General features: G+C 42.6%; 1 long non-coding RNA gene across 1 annotated transcript; it reads right to left on the bottom strand.

The window, feature by feature from the left end:
- Positions 1-7,598: 7,598 nt before the first annotated feature.
- Positions 7,599-8,810, bottom strand: LOC135499444 (uncharacterized). The gene is made up of 3 exons (XR_010449296.1): positions 8,696-8,810; positions 8,092-8,412; positions 7,599-7,850 (listed from the first exon to the last, which is right to left on the bottom strand). It is a non-coding gene; the product is annotated as an uncharacterized LOC135499444 (long non-coding RNA).
- Positions 8,811-10,581: the final 1,771 nt, after the last annotated feature.

Below are 10,581 nucleotides of genomic sequence, written 5' to 3'. Positions count from 1 at the left end.
ATCAGGGACACTGTCGCATCACTTCTGGAGCTGGAGGTCCACAAGGTCCACTGCATTTCTTGGACTTCACTCCTGGAGTATCCTTACAGGTTGTGACATTGTCCTAGGCAACATGGACTTCTGGCATAGATTACTAAATAGGTCAAACATGGTTGGGACGTCACAAACAGCCAGGCTATTCCACATACATGCACTTAGCTCGTCTTCCAGTCACAGGCTGTGAATTTGTCCCATCATGGTGAATTTTTGGTAGAGTACAGACCGCTGAAATAATCAGGCCTATGGCCAAGTAAATTTAAAACATCTCTTCTTTACCAATTCAGGAGTGAAGCATACAATCTTTAGGCATTCTAAATCAAAAATTGCAAAACAAAACTCAAAAGTATTCTTTAGGTAGAGTTTCTCTGGAGCGCCAGCCAGTCCAAGAAATTATTTCTCAGACTGTTTACTCCAGCAGGACGCAGAGACAATGCTGTCCTTGCAAAGCATTTGGCTGGAACTGAGGCCTTATAATTTCATTTCCAAATGACAACAAATTTCACAATTTCTATTCTAATAACTACAAATGAATCAAAGGCACTAATTTTGTAAATCTCATCCAGAGCTGGAACTACAAAGTTGAAACTTGGATGACACTCAGATGATACAATCTCAAGTTAATGCGAATTTCTGATAACCAATGTCACCAACATTTGCTAATGACAAAAGAATCAACATAAATTAACAATATTTAACAATCTGTAATATGTCATCAGTGCTTTTTCTGGCAGCTTCAAATCTTGCTAAGGACAAAAGGCCCAATGATTGTGATGTGAAACAAGCACTGCTTATTTACAATTGGCATGAAAGAATTAACACATTGGGGGAACTCCACAGAACTCTCAGAAAGACCACTGTTGATTAACATCAGTATATGTGTCCTTGCACAAGAAACCTAGACCTAGAACTAACTATTACAATAAATCTAGCTACACTCTTTCCCCGTCTCCAGGAGGATTAACAGTCTCCAGGTTTACTGAGAGGTTAACCTCTCATCCGGATGGCAGATAATTCAGCTCTGATTGTAGGACCAAGTCCTTCATCATGTCTTTCATGCTCACAATGTCTATGTACGCTGACCGAGACTAATTTCTGAGATTATCTCGCCCACATTTCCCAAGGACAAAAGAGGCAACACAAATTTACAACAAATTTCACAACTACAATAAGTAATCAGTGCCTCTTCTTGCAGCTTCAAATCTTGCAAAGTACAAAAGGCCCAATGATTGTGATGTGAAACAAGCAGCTGCTAATTTACAAATGAAATGAAAAAGTTAACACATTGGGGGAACTCCACATAACTCTCAGGTAGTCACTCTCTGAACTGATGATAATCAGACTGGCATGAAAATCTCATTATTGACCACTCCTCAGTGAAAATGAATCCAACAAAAAATGGGGTCACAGTGTTACTGTATTATCCCAATGAGAAGCTGAGATGGTCTAGCTGAGATGGTCATTTTAGAGCAATGTGGCACAGCAGGGCAAGTTGCCATCATCCCTGTTCGTCTGATCATCTTCTTATTTCGTCGTCATCATTTATTACTGGCCTCTCAATTACCAATGAATGTGGTGCTAGACTGTTGTAGTCACGGTCTTCTGGCTCTTGACACAACCTCAGACCATTTCCCTCTGTTGCCAAGCTTTCAGCATCACAAGTCATAGGATGGGCATAGCTGTAGGGCCTAGGCCTCTATCTGACTGATGCTCTCTAAGCCCTGAAGATTCGTAGCAACTTCAACCATGTCCTGACAAAGTCCCTCAGTTTGGGTGGATGGGATGGAATACGACAGAAGATGGGATTCTTCACAAGAACAGGACCGTCCATTAAAGATTGAGAATGAACCTAAGCTACACCAGATTCATCACTAAACTGGAGTGGCTAGAATACCAGAAGGATGTTAGTTTTCTCAGAAAGGGGACACCCTTATACAAATAGTGGATGTTTGGGAGTCCGATATGGAATTTTGATGGACGAAGAAATGTCATGGCGGACGAGGCTTTGCGAGTCCGCCATGACATTTCCGAGTCCAGCAAAATTCCATATTACGACGACCTTAAACATCCACTATTTGCTATATTATGCAACCAAATGTCTTGGCAAAGAAATCAATCCAAAGGAAAATAATGAAACAATTTGTTAATGAAATATACAAAAAAACCTTTTAGGATCCGTTACGACATTTTTTTGGATCCGTTATTGCTTTTTTGGATCCGATACGATGTGATGACTTGAAATCACATGATGTGAATCGAGTTACGCTATTGGCCAAGAACATTTGGTAGCATAATATTATCTAAGGGGGAAGTGCTGCCAGGAAAGCCACGAGCCAAAGAAAAGGTAAAGGCTAATGAATATAATTATTTTTGTTGCCATCGAAGTCCTTCATCATGTCCTTCATGCTCATGTCTTGCACGTGCCGCGTACCAACCATCCGAAGACCTTCCGTTTGAACCAATGCTGAAATAATGATAGCGACAATTCAGATTACGAGTTAAACAAAACACAAGTTTGGCTTGCTTTTCTTTCTCAAATGCAATTCAATGATCTCATTTTGGACAGGTTTTGGTTTAGTCCATCTTGCTCACTGTCTGGATATCCCTAAAGAGATACAATCCTTGTATGGCCGAGCCGTGCTTTCCTTCAAATCTTGGGTCCACACCCGAGAACTTCGTCCGAAGTGCACCACATCAACATGAACAGATGTGTATCCTTCGTTTGTGATGTTCACAAGATTTCACTGTCATATCAAATGCTAGACTCACCCTTTTTGACTAGTAGGCAATTTGAAATAAACCTGTTCCGGCAAACCGGCTGAGACATTGTTCTCAAAAGCCCATCTCAGTTGAATGGGCTGAATCATATCAAAACAACACAGAATCTTTTTCTGTGCAACAATGCCAATAAGGATGACCTGTTCAAAGTTTCAGCAACATACAGCGAGGTATTCCTGATCTTGCCTGGGGTGAAGAGACACAAGACCTAGGGATCATTCTAGTATGTTCTGTGGAGTTGCTTCCTAATACAAGTACATGTAATCACATACCGTACACAAGTTCAACCTCCCCACCAACCTTGCATTCTTATAGATTCCTTCCATTGTTGCTGTCCTCTCCAGTCCAAATGGTGTTGGGGTCAGGCAATCTCAGTGAGAAGTTGGCCATGGTAGTCGGGACCTGCAACCCTCAGTGTGTATACTAGCCCAGACTTGTTAACCAGTAGGAGTCGGTGCAATACCATGTTTAATCAGCTGTGCTCTTTTACCGTCTCGATCATCATCACGTTGAGGTGCTGGAAAGGAACACAATTTTCATCAGATTTTTTGTTCTAAATCATAAATCTATATTGTTATGAAAGGGTCGGCATAATTTATCAAACTTCAATTTTCCACATCTAGATATTCATCTGGGTTGAAGGTGAAGACACCTGGCTGATACAAAACCTTATCTTATCTTAACCTGATATCTCGTCTCAAGTGCACCACAAAATAACAGTCATCTCACGTCGGCTGAAATTGTGCTCAACAATGAAAAACAGTGATAACTCTGCAGTTAATGCCGTTTATGGTCTTTCTCCGGGATTTCAATGTTTCCTGGCCTTCTATTTGCCGCCAGGAAAGCCACGACCCAAAGAAAAAGTATAGGCTAATGAATATAATTATTTTTGTTGCCATCGAAGTCTTTCATCATGTCTCTCATGCTCATGTCTTGCACGTGCCGCGTACCAACCATCCGAAGACCTTCCGTTTGAACCAATGCTGAAATAATGATAGCCACACTCAGATCATTTTCAATATCCTGAAGCATTCATATTCATGCCAACTGTTCACTATTTTTTATGGTAAGATCATCCAGCTGAGATGGTCATTTTATAGCAATGTGGCACAGCAGGGCAAGTTGCCATCATCCCTGTTCGTCTGATCATCTCCTTATTTCGTTGTCATCATTTATTACTGGCCTCTCAATTACCAATGAATGTGGTGCTGGACTGTTGTAGTCACGGTCTTCTGGCTCTTGACACAACCTCAGACCATTTCCCTCTGTTGTCAAGCTTTCAGCATCACAAGTCATAGGATGGGCATAGCTGTAGGGCCTAGGCCTCTATCTGACTGATGCTCTCTAAGCCCTAAAGATTCGTAGCAACTTCAACCATGTCCTGACAAAGTCCCTCAGTTTGGATGGATGGGATGGAATACGACAGACGATGGGATTCTTCACAAGAACAGGACCGTCCATTTAAGATTGAGAATGAAGATGAGGATTAGCCAAACTATCATATGAAACCAGGCTGAAAAAGAAGACAGGGCCAATGATTGTGATGTGAAACAAGCACTGCTAATTTACAAATGAAATGAAAAAGTTAACACATTGGGGGAACTCCACATAACTCTCAGGTAGTCACTCTCTGAACTGATGATAATCAGACTGACTTGAAAATCTCATTATTGACCACTCCTCAGTGAAAATGAATCCAACCAAAAATGGGGTCATTATATACAGTGGTACTGTATTACCCCGATGAGAAGCTCAACGTCCACCACTAGCAGCTAAGATATTTGTGCGTACCGGTTTGACTACAGGCTGAAGTTGACGATGTACTCCTGACGGAGCCATTGGGTGCTTCGTCTGCTCATTGACCGAGGCATGGTGACCAAGGAGACAGTGACCGGGTTGGCACTAGCTGATCAACGGACATATTCAGAGTGCGGCAATTCGCATCTTCTCATCTTTTCTCAGTACCACCTATTAACGTGAATCAAGTTTTACAAGGAAACCTTCTCCTTACGTAGCGTGGGGTACCAACCCACCGCAGATTCAGGATCGTGCAATGGTTTCCAAATAGCCTCCACCCAACTCGCCCGATTGTGGTATCCATTCGCAATAGGCAGAACCACCGTCCTGCCCCTTTGAGGTCACCATCTCTCAGGTGCTAACAAAGGGGCAATCAGGTCTCAAATTTTGTGAAAAGGGATGGACGATAATGACAATTTCCGACCAATCTGAGTGTCACCAGTTCAGAGCGCAATCACCTGACAGTTATATGGAGTTACACCAAATGTTAACCATTCATTACATTTGAAAAAAAAGTGTAGCTGATTAGTTCATCACAATCAGTGAACCCAGTCCACCCATCTCAGGAAAGTTCAATGTGACAAATTGCATGGCTTTTAAAACTGAAAACAAACAAGTCACTTCACTACCAAAGCTACACCAGAGTCATCACTAAACTGGAATGGCTAGAATACCAGAAGGATGTTAGTTTGCCTCTCAGAAAGGGGACACCCTAATATGAGTGCCAAGTGCCGCCAGGAAAGCCACGAGCCAAAGAAAAGGTATAGGCTAATGAATATAGTTATTTTCGTAGCCATTGAAGTCCTTCATCATGTCCTTCATGTTCATGTCTTGCACGTGCCGCGTACCAACCATCCAAAGACCTTCCGTTTGAACCAATGCTGAAATAATGATAGTGACATTCAGATTATTTTCAATATCCTGAAACATTCATTATCATGCCGACTGATCACTCCATTTTTTTTATGGTAAGATCATCCAGCTGAGATGGTCATTTTATAGCAATGTGGCACAGCAGGGCAAGTTGCCATCATCCCTGTTCGTCTGATCATCTCCTTATTTCGTCGTCATCATTTATTACTGGCCTCTCAATTACCAATGAATGTGGTGCTGGACTGTTGTAGTCACGGTCTTCTGTCTCTTGGCACAACCTCAGACTATTTCCCTCTGTTGCTAAGCTTTCAGCATCACAAGTCATAGGATGGGCATAGCTGTAGGGCCTAGGCCTCTATCTGACTGATGCTCTCTAAGCCCTAAAGATTCGTAGCAACTTCAACCATGTCCTGACAAAGTCCCTCAGTTTGGGTGGATGGGATAGAATATGACAGACGATGGGATTCTTCACAAGAACAGGACCGTCCATTTAAGATTGAGAATGAAGATGAGGATTAGCCAAACTATCATATGAAACCAGGCTGAAAAAGAAGACAGGGCCAATGATTGTGATGTGAAACAAGCACTGCTAATTTACAAATGAAATGAAAAAGTTAACACATAGGGGGAACTCCACATAACTCTCAGGTAGTCACTCTTTGAACTGATGATAATCAGACTGACCTGAAAATCTCATTATTGACCACTCCTCAGTGAAAATGAATCCAACCAAAAATGGGGTTATTATATACAGTGGTACTGTATTACCCCGATGAGAAGCTCAACGTCCACCACTAGCAGCTAAGATATTTGTGCGTACCGGTTTGACTACAGGCTGAAGTTGACGATGTACTCCTGACGGAGCCATTGGGTGCTTCGTCTGCTCATTGACCGAGGCATGGTGACCAAGGAGACAGTGACCGGGTTGGCACTAGCTGATCAACGGACATATTCAGAGTGCGGCAATTCGCATCTTCTCATCTTTTCTCAGTACCACCTATTAACGTGAATCAAGTTTTACAAGGAAACCTTCTCCTTACGTAGCGTGGGGTACCAACCCACCGCAGATTCAGGATCGTGCAATGGTTTCCAAATAGCCTCCACCCAACTCGCCCGATTGTGGTATCCATTCGCAATAGGCAGAACCACCGTCCTGCCCCTTTGAGGTCACCATCTCTTAGGTGCTAACAAAGGGGCAATCAGGTCTCAAATTTTGTGAAAAGGGATGGACGGTAATGACAATTTCCGACCAATCTGAGTGTCACCAGTTCAGAGCGCAATCACCTGACAGTTATATGGAGTTACACCAAATGTTAACCATTCATTACATTTGAAAAAAAGGTGTAGTTGATTAGTTCATCACATTCAGTGAACCCAGTCCACCCATCTCAGGAAAGTTCAATGTGACAAATTGCATGGCTTTTAAAACTGAAAACAAACAAGTCACTGGCACTTCACTACCGAAGCTACACCACAGTCATCACTAAACTGGAGTGGCTAGAATACCAGAAGGATGTTAGTATGCCTCTCAGAAAGGGGACACCCTAATCTGAGAGCCAAGGGCCATGAGCCAAGACTCCGTTAAAGAGCCAAGTGCCGCCAGGAAAGCCACGAGCAGGCCTTCCCGACGCGAGATATGAGGCATATCCGAGCATCGTATAATTGTTTCCCTGGGGCTATATGACATCATGGAGCGCCAATCTTGAAACTCGGCTGATAAAGAATTCAAATCTTTTTATAACTTGGCCATTAGACACAAAATTCTCTGTCACTTTGACATGCTGAAGCATCCATCCTTTCGTTGACTGGTTGTTGATATTATATCAAAGCAAGATTTCCTAGCTGAGGTGGCTGCGTGGTACATACATGGCAAAGCATCCTGTTTTAGTGCCCTCCTCCTCGTCTTCTGCCAGTTTAAAAACTTTAGTCAGCTTAATATAACGTCATGTCAACTATAACAAGTGCAATGACTGGCATCGCTATATTGGCAGCTCGACTGCATTAGATCAGAGGCAATGACTTGTCAAACTGCAAAATTACAGCAGAATGAACTCTGTCACAAAAAAACTGACAAGAAACTTCATGCCTCGGAGACACGCAGGTCTCCACCACCCCTTTGCTTTACAGTTGGTCTATGGATACTTAGCCACGCCAAATTAAACTGTTCCGTCTTCTGCTACTGTTCTCCCTTGGACAGCCTCGTTGACATCCACACCCGCTGATCGAAACCCTGAAACAAGCATTTCTACTGTAGTGGGACTGGTTCTCTCAGAGACAGCCATGGTGACAGATTTTCTACTGTAGTGGTGCTTGTTCCCTCTTCAACAGCCTCCGTGGCATCCATGCCCAATGATCTTGTAAACAGGCTGAAAAAGAACCCAAACAATTAGTTTTTTGTAGGCAAAAACACAAAGATATTCTTGATTTTTTCAATATCCTGAAGCATTCATCATCATGCTGATTGATCACTATTTTTTATGGTATGGTGGTCTAGCTGAGATGGTCATTTTATAGCAATGTGGCACAGCAGGGCAAGTTGCCATCATCCCTGTTCATAGATCATCTTCTTATTTCGTTGTCATCATTTATTACTGGCCTCTCAATTACCAATGAATGTGGTGCTGGACTGCTGTAGTCACGGTCTCCTGGCTCTTGGCACAACCTCAGACCATTTCCCTCTGTTGTCAAGCTTTCAGCATCACAAGTCATAGGATGGGCATAGCTTTAGGGCCTAGGCCCCTATCTGACTGATGCTCTCTAAGCCCTGAAAATTCATAGGAACCTCAACCATATGTCTTGACAAAGTCCCTCAGTTTGGGTGGGTGGGATGGATTACGACAGACGATGGGATTCTTCACAAGAACAGGACCGTCCATTTAAGATTGAGAATGAAGATGATGGTTAGCCAAACTACCATATGAAACCAGGCTGAAAAAGAGGGGGCAAACAGTTAAAGATAATGCATCAATTTGTAACAATTCTGGGGAAATTCTCCTCATAATTCGAAGTACCCTACTCAGCCCACCCTTATGAGAATGTTGCAGGTGCTGTCATACTTCCTGTGACAATTTTCCCCTACTGTCCCCGTGCATACAGCCTATAGTATAGCTGGCCACCAAACTTATTCAAACTTGTCAAGTTCATACCAACAAATTTTTAATTCAACTTTCAAGGTTTGACTGTGACCAGTGACAATGTGACTGTACCTCACCTGAGATGCCTGGCTACAGTCTCCACTCTACTAAAAGTTTTCCATGTTGAAGATCGATCGGCCAAACTATCATTGCTAGAGCCTTTGTATTAAGCCATGCAGATTCTCCAGTGTTCGGAAGCCATTTTCAATCCCGATCCTGCAAAAAAAGCAGACCTTGCAAATTACAAGAAATTAGACAATATAATTTTCTACCACAGTCCTTGGCTCTTATTGAGCTTTAACCCCGCAATGTTAGGTGCCTGTGCACAAATGCTCAAAATACATCTCGAATACCAGACCATCCAGGTGTGTCCAAAGAGCTTGTCTTCTCTTTAGTTTGTATGGTGGTACATCTCCCTGTCCTTTCACAATCAGGAGACATTACGGATATCATGAAAACTTGTCTCATAAAAGCATCATGGTTGTGACTTTGTCTTTAAAAGACCAATTCTGGACACAACACACAATCTTATGTCTTTGCCAGGCACAACCAAGGAATTTCATACCGACTACCACTTTATACCATTGTCACAATTTCAGTGCATAAAAAGACCAAGTCTTTAATCTTGGAAGCCAGACAGAAAGATCTGTATTCTCCACAAACATTAAAAAAAGGGAGAGGCACCCCTCCTAAAATTCACTCCCACCTTAGGCCTACATGCCTTATCCCTGGCTGGACATAAGATCTAGAATTTCTCCCTCATGATTTTGAAATAATTAGCCAGAGGGCTACCCTCTAAATCTCACCAACCCCTCTTAAATTCGCACTAAATGTCAATAATAACCCCTCCGCACATCTAATGCTCAGACCACGGGACAAATGTACGCACGATGCACAGGGAGCGCATAGCACATGGTCAACAGGTGAGACAATGTATTCCCTTATCACGCCAATGATTTTTGGTGCATATTTTTCAATCGAAAAAACGCTCGAACTATCTATAAAATCTAGTTCACCAGACGTAGAAATACGCATAGAACACAAATATCTGAATCAGGCAACTCGATCACGATGCTTGACCTTCCCATCGACATTTTTTTGAGGAGATGAAACGCCCATTTGTCAAAAATGTGGGCGCCATGACAATTTTTTGCGCACCTGCACAAAAATCATGAAATACTGCATCAAAAGTGAAATAAACGGGTCAATATCGATGTATGTTTGAGCTATGATATATTATCTATCAACTTACCGCCAAAAAAAGTATTTACTTGCGGAAAGAAATATAAAATCGAAGTTTTTTTCGGAGAAATTTTGAAGCCCCCGCTCAGTGAATTTTCCAAGTTGCAGACGATTTTGTGCAACCTCCTTGCGCATGACCGGAACTATTTATCGACGTCATCGCGATGACCTCATCGTTGGGTGTGGTTTAAACTAATTGTGCTTTTGTCCTTGGACAATTCGCTTTCCTGCAATCGAAATGATGTTAGTGGGATCAGTCGGAGACATGAAAAATTGAGGAACCTACAGTGTCATCAAAACCAGTGCAAGTTCTTGGGGAAGAACAGAATCTCGGTCAAGTACTGAACTTGGCACATTTTTCAGTGGGGGGGGGGGGGGGGGACAGTCGGTTAGATTGTGACATCCTTGTCCCGGGGTCATGGATGCACGTACGTGGGAGGTACCTCATACAGCCAATAGTTGTCTCACTGCATGGAGAAGTTCAACCAAAAACAGAAGGGTAATTATGCTATCTCAAGTACGTGTGCATGTGATATATCTGGTACAGCCCATAGTGCTTTCAAGGGCTGAACCTGTCTTCAAGAGCACTAGGGAGAGAAGTTCTGACAAAGACAGAAGAGTCATCGTGCTGTCCCAGGTACATGATTCTGCCACACCCTAAATAGGGAGCTCTACACCAAGTACATATTGTCATAGTAAGATAACAACCTGTCCTCATTGA

Source organism: Lineus longissimus, chromosome 2, assembly GCF_910592395.1.
Source record: "Lineus longissimus chromosome 2, tnLinLong1.2, whole genome shotgun sequence".
In the NCBI taxonomy this organism is placed as follows: Eukaryota; Metazoa; Nemertea; class Pilidiophora; order Heteronemertea; family Lineidae; genus Lineus; species Lineus longissimus.
This window is presented reverse-complemented; position numbering and strand designations above follow the sequence as displayed.